Genomic DNA, 24,095 nt, shown 5'->3' with positions numbered 1-24,095 from the left:
TAAGCAACTACACGGGGGAACAAAAATTTGATAATGAGCTCTTCAATCTAGAAGGCAAAGGCATAACAAGATTCAATGGATGGAAGCTGAAGCAAAACAAATTCATACTGGAAATAAGGAGCAATTTTTTAAACAATAAGGGTAATTAACTAGTTGAACAGTTTATCAAAGATTGTGGGAGATTTTCCATCACTGGCAATTTTAAAATAAAGAATGGATATTTTTTCTAAAAGATATGTTCTATTTCAAACAGGAATTCATTCAGAGAAGTTCTATGGACTGCGTTATGCAGGAGGTCAGACTAGACGATCCCAAAGGTCTCTTCTGGCTTTATAATCTATTGATCTTAATTTAGCAAAACACTGAAACGTACTTAAATCTCACTGAATTCAATGGCACACATTAAGTTTTTTGCTGAAGAGGGATAACTCAGGTACTTAAATGCCTTGTTGAACTGGGGTCTTAAATGCTAGTGTGGCTAGGAACCAGAAATCAATTTTTCTTAGATGAAATCAAGGAAATTCTATGTTGGTGTTCTTTAATGTCTGCACAGTTAAAATTACAAAAAGTGAGGAACTGCATGCAAAAGTTAAGGTACTCACAATAACTTTACCTTTGCTATATTGCATTGCATACCCTCTTTATTTCATTTATTTATTTATCTTTATTTTATACATTTAACACCACATACAAATGTATTAACCTACATATTTAATAACCCTCTCTCTCTCTCCTCCCCCTGAAAATACTCCAAGTGCAACATGGACAAATTAATACTGCTGTAGGAACCTTAACTTTTGCATTTCCTTGCTTTCTACCATTTTAACCGTGCAGTCTTAATCTTGCTTTAACACAGGGGCAGAGCACCCCCTTCCATATGAAAAGGGTTTTTTTGTGTTTTTTTTTTTGGGGGGGGGAGGGGACTTTTTATGAAGATATTTCTGAGGGTTCCCTTCGAATGATTTCCCCCAGAGCACACCTTTGAGAGGTGAAGGGTGTGGTTTACAGCATCAAAGCAAAGCCTGCAGGACATGGCCCTAAACATGACAGAAACCACATAGGTACTGGGGAATCCATGAGAAACCAGGGTCACCTGCGCAGAGGCCCTGTCTTCCTGTGCTTCAGCAATAACCACTGGTAGCCCACCTCCTTCACTGACTCTCTGCCAGCATAGCTTCAATAGAACTGGCTGTCCAAGGGAATACCTCTTGCCATAGCTGCCTTCATATCCCTTGAAAGGAAATCCACGGGAAAGTTAATATGATGTGACACGCATTACCTTTTCCAGGTAAATTCCATTGGGCTGGAATAGGAATTGCAGTTTCCCCCGGCCTGTCCCGTCGTCCTCTGAGATTGTCCTGAGGCTGACACCACTCTTTCCCCCATGCTGACCCCCCCAGCCACACAGAGCCTTTTCGAGGGCTCATAGAGCAGCGATGGATGATGACATGGAGACACCAAACCCCTTTTCTGTGTAGGTCCTCTTCATGCACGGATCTGAGGGATAGAATCTGACTGACAGCTTTTTGCAGATAATATACAGTATGTGAAATGCCATTAGTCAAGCTTCATTTTGTTAGTGACTTCTTTGAAATGAAATAACACAATCAGAAATTGTCCCAGTACATTGATAACTTTGCTGAGGTGTGACTATTCGATTGTATTGCAATTGAAGCCAAAGATTTCAGTTTAAATGAGGGCTCTATTATGTTGGGCCCTGTACACGCACGTACACGCACACACACACAAAGATGTGGACCCAGCGAGAAGGGTGTATAGTCTAAGCCCCAGTCCTACAAACACTTATGCATATGCTTAATTATTCACATTAAGAAGAAGGAAGTGGATGATTGTGGATACCAGTGATACAGTACAGCAAGTCAGTAAAACAGGTAACATAAGAACCTAAGAATGGCCATACTGGGTCAGACCAAAGGTCCATCCAGCCCAGTATCCTGTCTGCTGACAATGGCCAATGCCAGGTGCCCTAAAGGGAGTGAACCTAAAAGGTAATGATCAAGTGATCTCTCTCCTGCCATCCATCTCCACCCTCTGACAAACAGAGGCTAGGGACCCCATTCCTTACCCATCCTGGCTAATAGCCATTAATGGACTTAAATTCACGGAGGTTATCCAGTTCTCTTTTAAACCCTGTTACAGCTCTAGCCTTCACAACCTCCTCAGGCAAGGAGTTCCACAGGTTGACTGTGCGCTGAGTGAAGAACTTCCTTTTATTTTTGTTTTAAACCTGCTGCCCATTAATTTCATTTGGTGATCCCTAGTTCTTATATTATGGGAACAAGTAAATAATTTGTTTTTGTCTCTCCTTGCTAGCTGTGATAGGAAACAAATTAAAGCAGCTCAAATTTGTTCTAGCTGAAAAGTATTTTCAGTGGTGTGAGAAGCTGAACAGAAATAATCTCTGCATTTTTCAGAGCACATGATAGGGACAATCTCGGAAAATGTTGCAACGTATTTTGAAATTTTCACAATATTTGCAACATAGTTGGATTGCCAATCAAGAAATAAAGTACTCTCAGCCATTTCTAACAGACTGAAACCACCTCATTGTTGTTGGTTTTTTATATGTACATTTAAATTAGAAGTTGGCATTTCCTCAGGCTTTATATGAGTTTCAAAACAGAGGAAAGAGACATTTTCTCTGTCCCATATAGATGTAGTGCACTACACAGACCCATACTTACACATATATGTCGACTGTTCTTTTTAACTTGTTTAAAATTTCTGTTATAGGAATGATGCTGAAAGTGGATTTTTCCATCTTCACTCATTAGAACTCAAGATTTCTATTTATGAACATATTACCCCTACCCATGCTCATATTTCATTTCTGCTGGTTACCTTCAGATGTGCTCACCTATCTCTAACTTATACTGCTTGCCAGTTAAAATTCACATAAGTCATTCTGCTTTATTTCCAAATGTTCTCCTGCTGGCATATGCTGTATTGTAGATCTGTGGCAAAGTCACACATTGCTCCATAAGCACTGCATTTTGTGAACCTTAAGGAGTCAGTTTCCAAAAGCACAACAGTAAATTGACTCAAGAGAGCTAATAAGGTGATCCAGGATGTTTTATTATAACAATCAGTTCCTGGAAAATGTGTGTCTTGCTGCCAAGAAAATATCTGATCACCTTAGGCCTGCACAAAATAGAAAAACAACTAATCACAATGTCTCTTTGGAATATCATCCGTTTACAAAAAGGCAGTATATGACTAAAACTTATGTTCCTTTTTCCACACAATTTTTTTAAAACTGAAAATTATTCCCATCTGTTGCTTCCCAGATGTGCCTAAACCAAACATCACTAGTACAGTATTACAGGTGATGAAGATCTTGTATGACAAAGTTTACAAGATTCAAATGAAAGGCATCATCTAATCCCAAATACAACTGATATTTTTAAATGGCCCAAGCAAAAGCAAGAAAGTTCCCTGCTCAGCACTTATGGCATGAATGTCTGACAAGAAACGCAACAAAATTGCCCCAAAATAACTTCACCCTGACCCACCAATACAGGGATAAAATAAATGAGACAGTTTTCTTCTCCCCTCCTCCTTTTCTAAGAAGTCAGCATTCCCTTCACTGAAAATAAACCAGTGTCAGTAAGTGATGAATCTGGAATTCTCCCTGGGAGTTGAATCCCAGCTGGGATACTAAATCAGTTCATGAGAATGTGTCCTATTGTAAAGCATTTGTATCCGAATCCCATTGCACCTTTCTAGGGTGCTTTCCCTTTTAATAAAGCAGGCCTTTTATTCCACATGGGTGCTACCACATAGTATTTCACTTGGCACTTCTGTAATGATCAAAGAGACATGCCAGATACACACTATTTAAATGACAATCCTAATGGTCAGGGAAAACGCTAACAGATTATTGTAATTTATGTAACCACTAGAGCAGAAAAATGAACATTTTTAAATGTCTAGTGCTTAAAAACAATATTTTGCCTGTCAAACCAGAAGCAACTTTTCCACATTACAACTGAACAACAACAGACAGATAAAAATCTATAAAGTTTGGAACAAACCCAGTTTGGACATTATGGATGTGGTAGCACACCTGATAGGAGACAACACAACTTTCAATTCTGATCCTATTTCCACAAGATTTAAATTCAGCTTTCCATCAGATTTATGACACAGGATCAGATTTATGGCTGCTTTGCATCACCAGGGAGGCATGAAGCAGCATAAGTGTACTGTGGAATCTAGCCCTTGATGTTTGAGTATTCATTGTACTGTTTGCTAATGTTGGGAACTACAATGCTAACTGAACTAAGATGCAAGTTAATTGTAAACTCCTCCATTTGCTACCACATAGTGCTTTTCTACCAACTCCTCTACCCCACTATCTGTTTCTCCTTGTTATACTTGTTCTTATCTACGTTATGTTGGACACTTATACTGTTTCCCCTCCTACAGTACTTTCATGGACTGCCTAGCATACACAAAGTAGTACATAGTATGAAGTGCTATACATGTGTAGTTAAAATTGTAGAAAAATTGTGTAGGATTATATTACAATATGATATTTGAGAAAAATGTGATGACATGATTAAAGGCTGAGTGTCACATTTTCACCTGATGTAAATGGAGCTCAGTGGAGCTGCACAGCAGGAGAGTGGGGTGGGGGGAGAGAAAACCTTTTGTAGTGGTAAACACCCATTTTTTCATGCTTTGTGTGTATAAAAAGATCTTCTATACTTTCCACAGTATGCATCCGATGAAGTGAGCTGTAGCTCACGAAAGCTTATGCTCAAATAAATTGGTTAGTCTCTAAGGTGCCACAAGTACTCCTTTTCTTTTTGCGAATACAGACTAACACGGCTGTTACTCTGAAACCTGTCAAACCAGCCTGAAATTCTGGCTCTGTGTCATTAAGCCTACACACAAAGTAGGGGGAATGAAAGTTGCACAGTTTAACCTTAATTTTGTAACGTTGTGCTTTAATCCAATCAGAAATTCTCCCTCAAAATGCTTTTTAAACATTTCAATACTCCAATTATTATTACACTTCAAAGGAAACAAAGTGCTGTAGATCTCTGAGACACAAAAACTGAATTTGACCACAGCCAGCAAGACAAAGGGACATCAAAGCAGAATTTTAAGGAACACTACCTCCAGTCTGTATAACAGTTTTTCACAGACACAAATAAAATTGAATTATTTATCCGTAAATAATCCCTGTATGTACTTGATTTCTTTTTATCTACATAAAAGACCAAACAAGTACAGTAGTTGTATTGTAAAGACTAATCAGTTTTTATTAAAAGGTCTAGATCACAAGAAGAGGAAAGATCACATGCACTTCTTGGGAGGTGGAATACAGGTTGAAACATACAATTAAAGGATGTGTAAAGCACCATTCAGGATTATTGTTTTGTCTTTTGAAAATGCATACTTATTCGCCCAGTGCTTAGTGTTATTTGAAGTTCATGTTGTTAACTAGACTCCTGAAAACAATGTTCAACAAATGCTACAATGATTAGTCAATATAAAACTATTTTCAGTTGAGAGAGTCTTACAAACTCTTCTGTGGGTGTATGATGGAAATTATCAAGACTAAGTTATTTGGAGACAGAATCTGTCATTTTATTAGTCCGTAAGTACTATGCATTCCTGTAGCACTGTATAAATAATAAAAATAAAATGGTGTAAAGAGACACCCCTGGGTTGTAGCCTCTATAAACAACGTCATGTTAAATTAGCGAGTTGTCTAAGTGCCTGCCAAACAACTTTAAATGTAGCATTTAGATATTATTCATGCAATCTGTCTGACCTAGGTATATTAAACTTTCCACATATGAATACTTCCATAAAAGAAGATTTAAGAGGAAATTTTCTGCCCTCTCTCCAGATGGATAATCTCCATCCAAATGGCATGCCCTAAACCCTTTTATTTATGCCATCTGATCCTATGTACTATTCCAATAAGGTGGCAAACCAGATATTAAGCATGTTTCCAAAATTTATTTCAAGACATTGAAAGGCCAGGATTAAGTTAGCTAAAGAGAAAAGGCAACTTGCCATTTTTGGATGTCAGAAACGATCAGATCAATGCTTAGCTCATATGTGTCAGACAATAAGCGCTCCATTCTAGTCCAGCTAAGTGGCGAACAATTGAATCACAGTGTGTATTATCTTCCTGAGATGTAGCAATGCTGCCTTACATACCAATCCTGGCTATTCCTGCTATGTTAAATCACCCCCTCTTATAGGATAGTCCCTTAAGGAGTGGCACATGTCTCAAAGGAAATTATGAATTGATACTAAAATTGTCGGACCCCAACTGCATGTAACCCAGATTTCTCCTTTCAGTATTTCACAGAGTACTCCAAATTTGGGAAGAGAAAAGTGTTCACAAAAACAGACACATTATGCACAGTTCAATGTTATCCTGATCTGACTTCCAAAAAAATACATTTTACTGAGCAGTCACACCTAGTCTGCGATAGCCATCATTATATACATTTTAAAAACTAGAGGGCACTTTAATCTAGCAGACAAAGGCATAACAAGATCCAGTGGCTGGAAGTGGAAGATAGATAAAATTGAAACAGGTATTAAGATGCAACATTTTTTACTGTGTGGGTAATTACACACTGAAACAAGCTTACCAGGGGATGTCGTCAATTGTCCATGACTTGAAGTATTTCAATCAAGACTGGACGTCTTTCTAAAAGATATGATCTACTTCAATCGACATTTATTGGGCTCAGTGAAGGAATTACCAGATGAAATTCTTTGGCCTGTGCTATGCAGGAGGTCAGACCTGATGATCAAAGTTGTCCTTTCTGGCCTTAATCTATGAATTCTCAGACTTCTCTCTGAACTTAAAATAGAGTAGCCTAAAGTTAGTCTCCCAAATTCACATTTAGGCACTCGCCTTAATTTCATGAGTGCTGAGTACCTAAAACAGCTCCCATTGACCTCAGTGGCCTCAGAATTTAACTTTAAATCTATTCTAATATTTAAATGTTGAGGGTCTAAATAAAACATCTAAACTAATTCCCGAGTGCAATTCTTTACTACAGTTTGAGAGACTGAACAAGTTCCTGCAACACCTGTTTCCTTGCTTATCTTTTCTTTTTTGTTGGATCTGTCCTATCAAGGAATTGATGTACAACTGAAGGCTTCACTGCGTATAATTGCCCATTCTCCAAAATGTTTCAAAATAATTAAGGAAGAGTTTTTTATTTTGTTTAAGAACGTAACAATGAGCTCAGTGTAATAGCCCAGCAATTGTGCCCTTAAATAAAATAAACTATCCCTCAACTCTGATTTGATGTTATGTGAGTGGTGAATATTACACACAATCCCCTTTTCCTTGCTAGCCAGAGGCATAAAATGCCTTCTGAAACCAATTACCCCTCACACCCACAATTTACCCTCTCCCCAAAATGAGTTTCTTGCTTTTTTACCCTCCTGGTTTTTTTTGTTTTGTTATGTTTTTTGATCTGTTTTTTAGCTCTGACAGAGCTTTTTGCCATTCAGGAACATTATTTAATAATTCTACATTCAACACACACTAAAGGGGAGGACCAATGATAAATATTTGCTGCATAAAACCCAGGAGTGGGCAATTAGGGACTCACTTTTTCATAAAATAAGCTTCTTCCTAACTCACTCAGTTAGAAGTTGGGGAATAGCTTTGAGGAGGAGCAGTTTACATTCCTTACTACCTTTTATTGCTGATGTTGCGAATTTTTATTAAAGTAACTCTGAAGGTTCCTGTTATTTATATAATTTTTACCTTCTAAACTCTTGTCCTCCGTGATATCTTGTGGCAATAAGTTCTACAGGTTAGTTGTGCTTTGTATTATTAATAGAATTATTTATTTGTATCCACTGGAAAAGTGTTGCTTTTCAAGCTTATTGAATGCTCCCTTGTTCTTGAAACGTGAGAAAGGATGAATAGAAGAGTTGGAGTTGGGGAACTTGTCTTGTGTACAGCTTTTAAAGAAACTGTGTAACCCTCCTATCATCTCTCTTGTACTAACTCCCATGTGATTCATAGGCATGGCTTCTCCCTGTTCCTCCAACACACAGAAAAACACTTTGGAGCCTCAGCCCAATCAGGAATTAACTTCCCAACCTTATCATTAATTAAATAAAGAGCAGTAATGTCAGTGATTGTTAACCTTATACATTTAATGACACACGCAGAAAATCCTTTTTAATCATAGTGTAGCTGGATCAAAAATATTATCACTTGCCAACCCAGTCAATAGTACTTGGAAACAAGTAGCTAAATCAAATTTGGGCAATATAGATTAATTAAGGGAGGAGCCTAATACTTGAAGGAGAAGACATATCCCTGATGCATTCTGGCCATGGGGCTAATTTGGCTAATTCAGTGCAATGTTATTTTGTCAAATTAAACAATATAAAAAAACTGATGGTAAGAGCAATCAGGGCTACAACAAGGGCCAGATGAGAGCGATAAACAATTTTGTACTGTTCAACTCTTCCTTTCAAGCAACTAGAAAGATCACCTTGCTCAGCAATAAAACAGGAAGGCCTCATCCCACACCAATATTCAATATTTGACTTGGAGTGTGAGATCATACAAAGCACTTATATATGAAACAATAGAACTTCAGAGGCAGGAATTAGGAAAAGGAGTTCTATGCGATATGGGCTAAATGACTGGTTTCTTGATTTCAGCAGTCATGACAACTGCAGACCAAAAACATATGTTAAATATGGATTAAAGACCTGCCAACCTCTAAACATCACAGGATGTTAAGAAATGGAAGTCAGTGAAGTATGTTTTTACTGGAATGTACTATTAATAAATAAAATAAACCATAAATAATAAATAATAATAATAATAATGAGTATTACACATTTATAAAGCGTCCATCACCAGGGTATTGGAGTGCACTTTAAATGCCTTAAATTGAATAATTAACATACCAAATTTGAAGTGCAAATAAACCCTCCAGTTTCAGCAGGATCTCAGGTGTGCAAGAACACCTCAGATGTCATTTTATTTAATTTAATCATGCTTTATTTTGTTTGCAATGATTCATAAGATCATAAAGGCAGAAGGGAGCATTATGATTATCTGGCCTGAGCCCCTACATAATACAAGCCATAGATTTTCACCCAATAACTCCTCATCATGGATATTTTCATTTGCTTTATCTCATTTTGTTGTGGTTTCAGGATTTATTCTGCTGGGACAGTTTTTCTACATTTTCTATCATTTTAAAGTTCTTGCTGGTAGATGAGATCCTAAACCATACAGAAAGTTAACTAGATAGTACCTGCAAGGGAATCCTTGTGAGGATTCAATACACTCCTCTCCCGCCATTGCCCTCTCAATCCCTCCTAAATAGGTTACAACCACTGATTTTTTAACATTCCAATTGTGCGAATCATCCCGCCAAGTTTCAGTAACACAACTAGATCAAATTTATGCTCATGAACGAGCAATTCAAATTCCTCATTTGTTATCCATGCTCCTAGCAGTAATGTATGGGCAATTACAGAATTTCTTTTCTTAATGTCCTTTGGTTTCTTGACTAATTTTGTTCTCGACATCTCAATTTTTGTGCTGAATGCTCATATCTCCACTCTTTACACTTTCCCATTTTGTTATTGGTTTAATGCCATCCTGGCTACTCTAGTCAGCCTGTCCCCGAGATTAGTCCCCATTCTACAGAGATATAGAACATCCAAGTTATACAACCCCTTTGGTCCATTTTCTATGGGGAGAATGTTCCACAAAACCCAAATCCTACATAACTGGCCTAGCCAGTGGTTCAATTCCAGAATCTTTTGAATTCTATCTTCCTTCATTCCTGGGATAGGAAGGATCTCAGAGAAGATTGCTTGGACATTCTTCTTCAGCATGCTCTCTGTCAAACTAAATTGACATTTTTTTTGTATGAGATTACAAGTTTGGTTGATAAAGGTAATGGTGTTGAGGTAATATTCTTATACTTCTGTAAGGCATTTGACTTTGTACTGCATGATATTTTGATTAAAAATCTAGAACAATGTAAAATTAACATGGCACACATTAAATGAACTAAAAACTGGCTAAATGATAGATCTCAAAACATAACTGCAAACAGGAAATCATCATCCAGTGGGTCTCATAAGGATCTGTTCTTGGCCCTATGCTATTTACACTTTTATCAATGACCTGGAAGAAAACATAAAATCATCGCTGATTAAGTTTTCAGGTGACATAAAAATAATGAAGAGGACAGGTCACTTACATAGAGAGATCTGAATTGCTTGGTAAACTGGGTGCAGGCAAACAATCTGTGTTTTAATATGGCTAAATCTCAATGTAAATGAATATATCCAGGAACAAAGAATGCAGGCCACACATACAGAATGGGGGACTCTGTCCTGGGAAGCAGTGACTCTAAAAAAGATTGGATGTCACGATGGATAATCAGCTGAACATAAGCTCCCAGTCAATGTTGTGGCCAAAAGAGCTAATATGACACTTGGATGCAGAAACAGGGGAATCTCAAGAAGGAATAAAGAGGTTATTTTGCCTCTGTATTAAGCTTTGGTGTGACCATTGCTGTAATACTATGTCCAGTGGGTTCCATCATCCACAATTCAAGCATGTTGAAAATTTGGAGAGGGTTCAGAGAAGAACCTTGAGAATTATTAAAGGTTTAGAAAACATGTCTTCTAGTGACAGATACAAGGATCTCCACCTATTTACCTTAAAATAGCAGGCTATGGGGAGACTTGATTACAGTCTACTATATGGGAAAAATATTTAATAATGGGCTCTTCAATCTAGCAGAGAAAGTCATAACACAATCCAATGCCTGGAAGTTGAAGTTAACGGATTCAGACTAGAAATAAATAAATTTGGAATCATGAGAGTAATTAGCCATTGGAACAATTTATCAAAAGTTGTGGTCAATTCTCTCCATCACTGACAATTTTAAAAATCAAGAATGGAAAGATCTGCTCTGGGAGTTATTTTGGGGGAAGTTCTATGGCCTGTCCTGAACAGGAGGTCAGACTAGATTATCACAATGGTCCCTTCTGGCCTTGGAATCTCTGAATCTCTGAAAAACCCACAATAAAAACATTAAATTGAAAAGAAAGTGACCCAACTGCAAGTCAAGATTTTTCCTGGAACTAATACTAAACTAGAGAGACTGCAAGAGAGATTGAAAATAAATTTGAAAATCTGGCTGTGTAGCTAACCAATTTGGACAGTTCTATGGAAACTTAGAAAATCAAGTTCAAGCCACAGAGATTTAAAACACAAGAGCAGGAAGATCAGATTCTCAGACTCACTAAAAATGTAGGACAAAATATTTGTTTTGACTGGAACGTCTCCCTGTACATACATATATATATTTTACAGCTCATCTTACATAATATAATTTGTGTTTATAAACACTAATGTAAGCAATGTACTTTCTTGCATCATGTATCTTATCTCAGTAATAAGGCTTACTAGCAAAAGCCAACTTAACTGTATGCCTTAAATATTTTGTCATTGGAAATTCAGCTAGAAAAACAAACTCCCAACACTTTTATTGTTGAGTTCCTGAGATAATTCTGGTTTTCATTAAAAACCAAGAGTAGCTACAAAAGTCGCTTTGTATGGATTCTTAGATTAGCATATGGTACAATAACCTCACATTAGGTAGCCTTGCTAAATGAGTCACATGACAAGAGTAAGTTATGGCACATGTCCATTATCAATCACTAAATAACTGCAACCCATCACTATGGAATTAAAATCTGTGATAGCATCTGCAATGTGACTAAATCAGCCGCATTGTAAAACCACCAATTTAATCTCGTTCCCTGTGTTTTTAATTAACTAAGAACTCATGGATGTGGCTATCACTGGCATTATTAGACAGAGGGTTCAGCCAAGCAACAGTTTTTGCAGTTCTTAGTGGCTTAATGCTGAACTACTTAAAAATAGTCTTTTGTAGTAAATAAATGTGAAATAATTTGGCTTATAAAACAATTGATGTATACAGGACAGTAAGGATCCTGCACCAAAGTCAGTTGGCTATTTTTGGAGTTTTGATATTGACTGCAATGGGCACAAAATTGGGGCCTGATAAATCAGTCAAGGTGCCTCCCATAGAGAGGCAGAGTTCTGGGTCCTAGGGGTTGCTGAAGTGTTGTGTGCGGTCTTTAACTGTTTGCTCTTCAGGGCAAAGGCCATCTTTTACCCTGTTTCTATAGTGCCGAGCACAAAGGAGGCCCAATTCTGACAGGAGTCTCTGGATGCTACTGTAATACAAAGCATGTATAATGACAATCATTTTCTCTGTTGAACATTCATCTAATATCCAAAATGCACTGTCCGCATATTAAGCATGCTAGAGTTAGGGTTGCAAAATAGTTTTGGCTGTAAACCCCTCCCCTTCCCTTTTTTTCTTTAACTCAGAACTTTCTGAAAACTTTCTTCCTTTAGGTTGAAATTTTTCATGCTTGTTCTCAACTGAAAGATATTTTTTGAGTCAAATATATCTAGCTGTTTCTTCAGTTAGGTGAGCCTGGGAAAATATTTTTCCTGCTGTAAAAAGGTTGCCACTTTTCCCCCACGCAACCAAAAAATGTGAGCGCTTTTAAATCTGGCATATAAAATATGCTCATTCTGCAGTACATGCATAACACAGTTTGAAAAAAATCAGCTAGATAATAAAAAAAATAGTAACGGAAAAAAACTCATCTCTGAGCATGCTCAGTAGCCTTTTTTGGTTTTTTTTGCAGAGAATATTGAAACTCCACCCACTTCTTAAGATGACTTGTTAAAAAGTTAGTTTTCTTCTGCTTTCTAGGTCAGTTTCCTACAGCCAGGTCATTTTTAACAGAAGCAGTCAAACTGGCCAATCATTAGCACCTTACAGAATAAGAGCTAACCTAAGATAATGTGCTCAATACTTTTAACACTGATTGACCTCAACCATAGTTAGCTCCTCACTTCCCAGGACTCATTGCCAAGAAGGCCAATGGCATTTGGGGATGTATAAGTAGGGGCATTGCCAGCAGATCGAGGGATGTGATCATTTGCCTCTATTCGACATTGGTGAGGCCTCATCTGTAGTACTGTGTCCAGTTCTGGGCCCCACAATACAAGAAGGATGTGGAAAAATTGGAAAGAGTACAGCGGAGGGCAACAAAAATGATTAGGGGACTGGAACACATGACTTACGAAGAGAGGCTGAGGGAACTGGGATCGTTTAGTCTGCGGAAGAGAAGAATGAGGGGGATTTGATAGCTGCTTTCAACTACCTGAAAAGGGGTTCCAAAGAGGATGGATCTACACTGTTCTCAGTGGTAGCAGATGACAGAACGAGGAGTAATGGTCTCAAGTTGCAGTGGGGGAGGTTTAGATTGGATATTAGGAAAAACTTTTTCACTAGGAGGGTGGTGAAGCACTGGAATGGGTTACCTAGGGAGGTGGTGGAATCTCCTTCCTTAGAAGTTTTTAAGGTCAGGCTTGACAAAGCCATGGCTGGGATGACTTAGTTGGGGATTGGTCCTGCTTTGAGCAGGGGGTTGGACTAGAGGACCTCCTGAGGTCCCTCCCAACCCTGATATTTTATGATATCATTCTATGAGGTGCACTTAAATCCCTTGCACAGTTAAAGCCTATATTTGTAGCTTCAGACTGCTACCACCTTGATACAACAATGATGCTTTTTAAAAAAATAGTTTTTAGAACAGTCTGTTCCTTTCCACGGGACATCCATGATGTAGAGGATAAACCATCTGTAAAATACAAAGGCTTAGGTTTCATGTCACAATGGTAACATGCCAGCACAGGCTTTTAGGGCACCTTTGCTATTATTGCTGAATGAAATTATAGTGGTCAACATTGAGAAGCTTTTTTCTCCTCTTACAAGGGAAAATATTAGAAACAAGCCCAGAGTTAAGTGGCTGAGTCACCCAAGGGCTGGGTGCATGGTGAATTCCAGGATTTGTAAAATAGATATCTTAGTTATCAGGGCCTTCAGTGACACAGGGCCAAATTCTCATGTACCTAATTAAGCAAAACCCCCATTCTGATTCTTTTTGATCCCCTAGTAGGGTGGGGTGCATCCCCTGATTATTGCTCCATCCCTTTCCCCACTGTGCAGTTCTTATGATGCATCCCCCTCTTCCTCCTCCTGGGAGCTGATGCAGCTATTGGTGCTAGCTGCCTCCATGCCTGAGCAAGCCAGTAGTGGGAGCAATGAAGGAACAGCAGAAGTTGCAGCTTCTGTATGCTCAGCTGCAGTAGGATGCAAGAATTGCAGTAAAATAATTTTCTATTTCCAACTACTTTGGTTTACAGGGTAACCCAGGACCAAAAAACAAAAACAACAAAAAAACCCCCACACTGGGGTCTGTCCCATCCAGATTCAGATGACAGGCAAGCACGAATGAAATTATATTTTACATAGTTTTTTATTTTAAAAATGTGTTTAGCTATGCATTACAAGGCTCATATATTATTTAATAAGACACAAGCTATTTGTACTGAATGGAAGAGGGAGGAAGAAGGCAATTCCTAAAGCAAACACCCCAATCCTACCACCAATCCCAGGCAAATGCGTAGGAAAAGAAGTAGGTCTTGCTATGCCCTAAAAACTGAAGTGTACTCTTAGACCAGAGAGGGAATCATGTGGACTGGCTACACCATAGAACAGGATGCTACAAACACAAGAAGCAGCCTGCCTCCTCCCCAGTCGAGACAGGCATCCAACCTTCTCCTCTGTAGCCCACCAGTGCAGGCAGACATCCTCATTGTGGGCTACTTTTGGGTGTTGGTGGTTGCTGCTGTGGCTGCTAGTGCAAATGGGTGTTGCTGGGAATTTAGGAAAGGAGTGAATATTTCTGATCATTGGTTCAAGACAATTGCTTTGAAAGTTTGTTCCCTAAAGTGTTTATCAAGTCAGAAAAGATTTCATCTTGAAGTGTGAGCGTCTTGCTTTATTTCTCCTACTTTAATTCCAGCATGTATTTAGAAGTGAACATTTTCATAAGTACGTGTGTGGAAGAAAATGTAGATAAGAGGGCAATCAAAATGACATGATGTTAAGGTCTGCCAATTTTAAAGTATATTTTTTGAACCACAAAAATTAAATGGTTTATGTTTCTGAAGGCAAGAATATACGGCTATATACCATTGGAATGCTAGATGGCCCAGATTTCTAATGGTGAGAGACAGTGTTGTCTAATGGATAGAGCACTCATCGGGGACTCAGGAGACATGAGTATTTCCAACTCTGTCACTGGCCTCCTGAATGACGTTGGGAAAGTCTGAGCCTCTCTGTGCCTTAGTTTTTTCACTTATAAAATGGGAATAATGATACTAACTTCCTTTGCAAAGCACTTGGAGATTTGCTGACAAAAAGTTCTAGGTATCATTAGTATTAGTTTATATCCTTGGAGGTTTATGAAGTATATCTTAAAATGGCCACAGGTCCCTCTATCTAGCAGACAGACCAGGAAACTTTCATCATCTTAAACATCTTGGGCCAGTCCCCATCCTCCAAGGGAGAAAGTGAGTTCCCAAACTGAAAGCTTTCCACTGAGAAACCCAATTTCCCAGATAATTAAATAAGGATATCTAGCTCAAGCACCGTAGTTGACCTCAACTGTTGTGACTAATTTATGGGGAGAGAAAGAATCCTTAGCCACACCCAAACCCTTCAGGGACTTGAGAATTACTAACAATCACTGAACAAGCAAAAGAAAAACTAAAAAGAAGTCCCAATGGTGCACAATATGAAAAATGTAGTTATAGTGTATTCACCACGTCCCCAAAACATTAAAGACTGAAATGAAGTTTTTCCTCTTCTACACAGCCAAAAGCTCAAGTACCATAAAGGCACCATTAAAAATGTGCATTTCCTGTTGGAGCTCAGGGGACAGAATGTGAAAACACAGTAGAGTTTTACTTCCCTGAAATTAATATAGGAATTCCTGTACCCCGGGCTCTTTATGTCTGCTTTTAACATGCAAGCACACATTAAGCACTTAATGTAATTTTTAGTGTATTGTACAAATGTAATTTTTAATGTATTATGCATGTATATTTTGCATTTATCAGGTATTTATGAGCATAATTATGAATGTGTGCACAATCATGGAAATTGTACTTGTCAGCTATGCACATTTGATAACTTCCATTACAGGTTTTTATAGCATGGCTGAACACAAGATCTTCTGCACTACCCGAGTTAAAGGAGTAAGTCCACTAGCTGGCAGCAGTAGCAGGTTGTTATCTTGTGTGGAATGGCCACTACAGGGGAACACAAGACCCATTTTAAAAGCATATTACACATGTGCACATGACTTTAAAAATCAGGGCTAACATTCAAACCTGGCTGCTAGATTGTGGCAAAGTTGTTAAAGGGTTTTTTAAAATATATAATATTGTTATAGCTTGTGCTAATAAGCATAATATATAATATTATAATAGGAGCAAAGTTCCATTGCATTTTTGTGCCCAGAATTGCTCCTCCAGTCCTGTTGGAGAAGTTCACTGTACTGTAAGCCGTACCCAAGTATGAGCCAGGATTTCCAGTTTTGTCACTAAGCTATCCCTCTTTGATTAGCTATAAATTATGTACCTAACCCACCAAGAAACAAAATTGTCATTAACAAAAAGGGTAATCAAATTAGTACAAAAGCGAGACAACAGGAAAATTAAACAATGTCTGGGAAATATGTACATAACAGAGGTCTTCCTGGAGCAACCAAGAGTAAACAGAAAACCGCCCATCCACAATGGGAAGTCTACATTGCAAAGAAAATCCGGTGGTGCTGAGTCTTGGAGCCCAGGTCAATTGACTTGGACTCATGGGACTTAGACTGCAAGGCTAAAAATACCAGCATAGACATTTGGGCTTGTTCTGGAGCCTAGTTTCTGAAACCTGGCCGGGGGAAGGGTCTCGGTGCCCAAGCCCCAGCTGGAGTCCAAATGCCTACACTGCTATTTTTAGCCCTGCAGCCTAAGCTCCATGAGACCGAGTCAATTGACCTAGGCTTGAGACTTGGTGCTGCGGGTGTTTCTTTGCTGTGTAGACAGCCCCGAAGTCAACAAGCCTAGGGTATGTCTACATAACACAACTATGGTGCTGTAGCTGTGCCACTGTAGTGTAGATGCTTCCTATATTGACTGTTTTTTTCCATCAGTGTAGGTAACCCCACCTCTCTGACGCCTGGTCTACACTACAACCTATATCATTATAACTACATTGCTCAGGGGTGTGGAAAATCCACACCCCTGCGTAGCGTAGTTATACTGACCTATCCCCCCAGCGTAGACAGCACTCCGTCAATGGGAGGGCCTCTCCTGTCGACACAGCTACCGCCTCTCAGGGCGGTGGTGTAACTAGGCTGACATGAGAAGCTCTCCCGTCGGCGTAGCTGCACTGGTCCATCTGCGCCACTGCAGCACTGTAAACGTAGACAAGCCCTGAGAGGCAGCAGCTAGGTGGATGGAAGAATCCTTCAGTCGACCCAGCTGTATCTACACTTTTGCACACAAAAGCTTCTATATTGTGGACACTACTTGCTTCTGAAATACTATTTCAAACTGGGATAGTCTGCCTATTAAGGAGTATCAGTTGCAGGTGATGGACACTGAGGGGGTGGGGGGGGAGAGAAAATACCAGTGTTCTGGGTAAGGCAGTTCAAGCCTTAATATTTTGCAGCAGATTTACATATTTCTTTTTTTCCCCCCGTCACACCAGTGTAAGACATCCCTGTCCACCACGATCACACCAACATGAGCAAGACTGGCCTAAGAATTTTGAGGAGGATCAACAAGATGATTCTTTGGGGTGGAGGAACACCCCAAACTGACACTATTCACTTTACATAACAGGCTTCTGTGTGGTGGGGGAAGAGGGCAAGATATCTTTTGGTTCGCCTTTAATCCCGTGCAGCAGAAATGGAGTGCAGCTGCTTATTCCTGTCCTCCCTGGTGATCTGTTTATTGTCTTACGTTTTTCAAATTTAGCTTCACAAGGAAAAGGGCTAAAGACTTTCAAGTCCCCAGGATTCACTTTTACATTTCTTGTTCTTTTCGATCAGGGGATCAACAGCCACAGGCATCACTGGGCTCTGGTTAAGATCTCCAGAAAGGGAGGACAGGAATAGCAGTACTCTGGTGGGAATACTACTAGTGATAGTGTGACATCCACCCTCTGGCCAGGAAAACAGTTGATTGAAAGATTATTTTCCCCTCTCATAGCTTTTGGGACTCTGCCCAGTCCCTCCCACCTTTTAATTTCCTCTTTTCTGTCAGGAAAACACATTAAAATATGTACTAAATCATAAATCAAATATATACTAAGTCAAACGGTTTAGTTTAGCATCTTGTCAATATGTTTGCTGGTGGCATTTCTATGAATTAAAAGGTGTTAAAATAATTATTTCTTTACTCCTTTTACCTTAATCCTTTTATCTCCTTCCTTTTCCCTCTTCAGTAACACTGTTTTTTCCTCCCTTCTAATGTTTTCTCAGAACTTCCTCTCTCCAGTAGATCCCCTCTTCAAACTTTATCCCCGTCCAACCACCATCCAGCAGCTCCCTTTCCCTAATACTGGAATAATTACAAAATGTTTTTTCCACTTAGCAACATGTTTTTGTTTTTCAAAAAACATGTTCCATGCTTCCTCAATATTTTACCATAATTTTTGGCCTATTTTTACCTATCCTTCTTCTTCTCCAACTTTATCACACGGCTGAGGAGAAGTGGCAGTATGTGAAGAAGTGATAAGGAGGAATGTTTCCAGGAGATAACAGAAGCACATATTGCTTATGTTTCTGAGAGAAGGGATGGAGACATCTTTTGGTGAAAGAAATGCCTTTTTCTCTCTCTACCTTCACCCTCCCCTTTGAGCTATTTCCAGGCTCAAGTCCATGTTGTGCCTGATTCAGAGGGGAGTTTTTCATAGTAGATCATTCATGGGCTAGGAATCAAAACAATCTGGGAAGAAAAATTCTGCTCTGAATCAGGCACAGTAGGGACTTGAAGTTGGATCTCCCATATCCTAGGCCAGTGCCTTTAATACCAGGCCACATCCACATCCTCTTCCCAAATTGGAACTCAGATTTCAATCCAAAAATGGAGATTTCAACAATTCTGGTTTTGCAAAAATGTTCAAAAGGTCTTGTTTTCCTTCCAGCACACAACAAAACCAAATGTCAGAGTTTAGTTTCAAAAAAGTTTGCCATGGAATGAAATTGTCGTCTGGACAGCTCTAGTCCTGGGCACCACTGCATTGTTCACTTCCTCACTGAAGTGTCAGTAGGCCATCTTATGAGAGATTAGGGAGCAACCAGATCATGTGTCACCCAGCTTTGTGTGGTTGTGCATTAAGACTTCTGTTTTTTGTTGTGGCCTTTCAGCAACTGCTGCTGTCTCTTGCTCGGCTATCATCAACAGATAAACTCTGTCCTGACTGAGGATCTGAGTGTAAGGCCAAGAAAAGTGAAAGTTAATCTATAAAGAAGAGTTTAAATAGCCTAGAATTTACATTTTTTGAAAAAAATCATATTTAAATAATTAAGGTGTTTTCAGATTTGGAAATTTGTTATTGCTGTGACAACACCACTTTAATCATTTTTGTTACTTTTCTTTGAATGTCTTCTGATTAGTCTGTGCCTACCAGTAGACACACAGCCACAAAGCTAGTCCTCTCAGTATTAATATCTAATCAGATGAGATCTTTCTATTATTGAAGTACTCAGAAACAAATGTAATATTCCAGTTATGGCTGCACCAGACATAGGAATCATCATTATCTCTTTTGCAAGATGATACAAAAAATAAATAATAATCTCTCTGTATACTAAAAGTTAAATTGCCCTTTTTTCCTGCCAAATCATATTGTAAACTCACATCCAACCACTCATAGGTCTGTTGTGCCATTACTACTTTTCCAGTGGAATCCCACCTGTTGAATATCTATTTATTATCCCTGCTCCAAGATTTATTAGTGTGCATTTCCCCAAATTCAGTGTGTTATTCCCCCTCTACGTTTCTACTCTCTCTAAAGGACTGCTCACTGAAATTAGTGAAAAAACCTTGCTGGACTTTGGATCAGGTTCCAAGCCCTTCCATATTATTTCTGTGTCTTCACTGATGTTCCCCCGTCCCTCAATTTAATATAATCCATTAATTTCATTAACATTTTTCTTTACTCAGTCTTCCAGATCATTAAAGTAGTAATTACGATCAGTCCTGACATCCAATTAGCCACTGTCCCCATCTCAGTAGAATGTCACTTACCATTACTCCTCTTTGGTGTATCAATTCCTCAGTCAGTTTTTAAACCAAGTGACACTTCAAGCTAATTTAAGTAAGTTTTTCAGATAAGAGTTTGTGAGCTACTGTATCAAAAGCGTTACTAAAATCTGGCTATTACATCCACTGATTTTCTCATTTTTTAAAATAAAGAAATCAAGGTTTAGGACGTCTATTAAAGGGTGTCACATATAAGGGATGTAACAGGAAGTTGAATTATGTGTAGTCATATGTTCATTGAAAAGGGAGATGCTCCTTTAAGAGCCAGGCATTCTGGGAAACATGGATCAAGGAGATAAAAATTTAGCTTTCCTAGGCAGATATTTAGTACTGAACATTCTGACTTCTCTGAGGCCTTGATCCTGTGAATTATTTTTTTCCCCTTGTGTCTATGGAAATAAAATCCTAATCTGAACACTTGGCAACTGGCATGGGATTGTTTATGCCAAGTTGTCTATATCCTTCCAACTGTATGTAAGTTATAAAAGGTCTTGCATCACGATAAACACAGTGGTATAGGAGTTTCACTCCTTATATTTAAATAAATCACTTTATACTGTATGATTTAGCATTGATTAATCTAAAAACAGTTCACAAAAGAAAAAAATCAAGTTCATACAGTCCAATTATATTTTTATACACACCCATATAGTAGCTAGTGCTGCCATGAACAAGCTGCTCACTCATCCTGCATTCTGCCCCCTTCACCACTTTGGCCATTGTTTATGTGAGCTGCATTAGCAACCTCTATTCTTTTCCCAGTAAGGGGCATAGCACAACTGCATTCCCCTAGAGAACAGTGACAAATTTGGTCCCTTCTTCCCCTATTGTTCCAGGAAAAAGCAATCTGAGCCTGCTTTATTGCTGGCCCAATGTACTTCCCCCTCCATACTGGCTCAACTGCATGTACCAATGTGTTTGAGTTGAGGAGTCAAGGCTGTGCCCACTCTTCTCCCACCTGTGCATTACATAGGGACTGGCATTGAGAGTAGCCCACAGGAAGGAATAACGGGGTGTCTAATGCCCCCTAACTCCCCTGGACAGGTGCATTTTACAGCTCGTGACTGAACCTGTAATTATCAGAATAACCTCTTTGGAAGCACGGCTATCAGCCACTGTCTGTGCAGCCAGGTATCTACACGCCTGTACCTGGCTTTCCCAAGAGCAGGGGGGGGGGGATTCTACAGAACCTGGAATGACCATCTTTTCCTAATTCTCAGCCATTTAGCAACAAACATAACATATGGGGCCAGTCTTTCTACATTTAGAAAATACTATAAAGTGGAAAATATCGCTTAGAGACTTTCCAAAAACGTCAAGCTATTGGTAACAATCAGCAATCTCAGCACTGTCTCAAATGTTTCTTCCAGTTGTTCCAGCGACATGATTGGGAGTTCCCATGGACTCATCTTAAAAATACCCAGGACACAAAAATAAGTTGAGTATGAAGGTCAGTTAAACTGAAACCTTGCAAATGCCACTGAAAGTGCCTTGCGAAGAGGGCAGCTGAAGGGAGGGATGGTGCTTATTGCACACAATCTACCATATCGTTTAATCAGTGTTTATACCAGATGTTAAACAGAAGCCGAGGAAAGATTATTTGTTTATCTGTAGGGTGAAATATTCTCTTCTATTCAATCTGAGGAACTGATTTAAACGGTGGTCACGTCTCCATGTAAATTATTTATCTTACCATTCACCTGCCAGAAGAGTCTAGCAGTTGCTGAATTCACACTGATCTCTCCATTGTAGAGAAGACTAGCGTAATATTGCATCCATGCTGGGTGTCGGTGTGTATCAGAGTTTGTTCACAGAATATAGCATTTCTGAGGTTACAGGCATGCTGAAAAATAGAACATTCTAAGAGTAACACAAATGCAACTATAACATGGTTTCAAAAAAAGTAATATGCAAATTAATAGTCCCATGTAACTACAACAGGACTACACAGCTTCCGAATACACAGCTGTATTAAGGTTATAGATGATTCACAGAAAAAAAAAACCCTGCTATATATAAAAAAGCATTAAAGTAATCACAGAAATGCATTAAAGGGAGACAGAGTTACAACTCCTGTTCTGGGGGAAGAAAAGCCATTAACTTTAGTGACTGCTGCTTACTGTAGCAAATATGATCATTTGTTTCACTTTTCCCTTGTCCTCACCACTCTGTTTTTCTCAACCTATTGTCTCGTCATATTGTTTATGATCCTCTTCAAGGCTCTACATAACTGTGCCCCTTCCTACTTGTTAGGCTTTGTGTTGCTCCCCACCTCCACAGTCTACTCTGCCAATGCTGCAATCCTTGTCCATCTGTTTGTCACCTTCTCACACTTACCTGTGTGACCTTACCTCACATATGATCCCCTATGCATTGAACAGCCACCCTGAGCTCACCTGCAAGATCCCTGCTGTGCTGCCAATGAACCTGGAAGAGCAACGAGGGCCCAGGGGGCACATAGCTTTCATGATGGGACATTGGCCTCCTGAGGACTCTGTGGGGCCGCATAAGGAAAAATTCCAGGGACAAGGTGGCAAGACGCATGTTATAACAGGGGAAATTGATAAGGGTGGTGACTAATGGAGATGGAAGAAACAGCAAGACCCGTGGACCCTCTCCCTGCCTCCTCGTGTAATCTTTGGGTGGGCTACAGTTTGCTAAATTGCCCTTCTCCAGTGCCCAAAAAACCCAACTCCCAGAGGAAAAGCAACCAGAGGCCCAGAATTCAGTCTCTAAGGATTTTCAGCAAGGATTGCATAGGGTCAACCTCCTCACATTCAAGTCCCAAAAGGAACGAATCTAACTAACAACTTTATAAAATCTTATGATAAAGAGACATAATAAATGATCATTTAATTTTTACAACATATCATGGCTATTTTATAATCCACATACATTCTCTTCACAGTTAAACAATTTAAATCTGAACAGGTCAGTCCCCACAGAAACACAGTGAGAAGAAACTCAGAGATCCCAAAAACTTAGGTTGACTTCACCTGAGTCTCAGAGTCTTTGATCACCAAATCTATACAGTCTGCTGAGTCAAAAGCAACATCTTCCCTCCACTTGGTTGTAAGAATCTTACAAGATTGGAGACCATGCACACTCTTCCTCAGCTGAAATCACTGTTAGCCAGCCAGCTAACTGATTGATCAATCACTCAATTAAGTATATAGATTTTAAAAACAAACCTTGTTAGAAGAAAATACAAGAACTGAGAATAGTAAAATATAAGTGACTCCCAATTACTAGATTTAAAGACCAGTTGGTGAATCATACCAGTTGAGACATTTAATTAAAACAGTTTGGCTAAAATCAAACAACATTCACAGTATACAATTAAAATAGAAGAAATTATTTTTCTCTCCCAATTTCCCCTTTCTATAATTAACATTGCCTATGCTTCCCTGTTAGAGGGTTAACAGTATCACTAACCTGCTGCAGAATGCTTTCAGAGTTTGGGAAAACAGCCTGCTCTGCACTCCTGGGCTCGGCTTCTCCCAACTCACAGGGGACACATGGCCTTTTGTAAAGCAGCTGCCCTGAGTGCTGGCCCTCATGTGGAGTCTGACCCCAGCACCAGGGAACCTATTGGAGCATACCCAAAGCTGCCACACCTCCTTCCAGAAACTTCTGGGTGTGCTAAATCTGCCTAGCAACAATGACCCAGACACGACTCACTCCTACCTCCTCCCCCAATGGGTCTCTTAAAGAGATATCTCCCTACTAGACACATGGGTTACACTAGCTGACAACAGAAAGGAGAATTGCCAACTCTGGTGATTTTATTGCATCTCTAATG

General features: G+C 39.2%; 1 long non-coding RNA gene across 2 annotated transcripts in view; it reads right to left on the bottom strand.

Moving 5' to 3' along the window:
- LOC122464836 overlaps window positions 1-23,787 on the bottom strand; it is a 51,293-nt gene extending 27,506 nt beyond the window's left edge. The window contains exons 1-3 of one of the 2 annotated variants that reach the window (XR_006289230.1): window positions 23,729-23,778; window positions 22,690-22,720; window positions 21,987-22,136 (exon numbers count right to left, since the gene is read on the bottom strand). This is a non-coding gene — a long non-coding RNA (uncharacterized LOC122464836). Of the gene's footprint in view, window positions 1-21,986; window positions 22,137-22,689; window positions 22,721-23,728 lie in introns of both variants that reach the window. The other variant, XR_006289231.1, reaches the window with a different exon arrangement.
- Between the last annotated feature and the right edge of the window lie 308 nt (window positions 23,788-24,095).

This window comes from Chelonia mydas, chromosome 3, assembly GCF_015237465.2.
Source record: "Chelonia mydas isolate rCheMyd1 chromosome 3, rCheMyd1.pri.v2, whole genome shotgun sequence".
NCBI classification, from domain to species: Eukaryota; Metazoa; Chordata; order Testudines; family Cheloniidae; genus Chelonia; species Chelonia mydas.
This window is presented reverse-complemented; position numbering and strand designations above follow the sequence as displayed.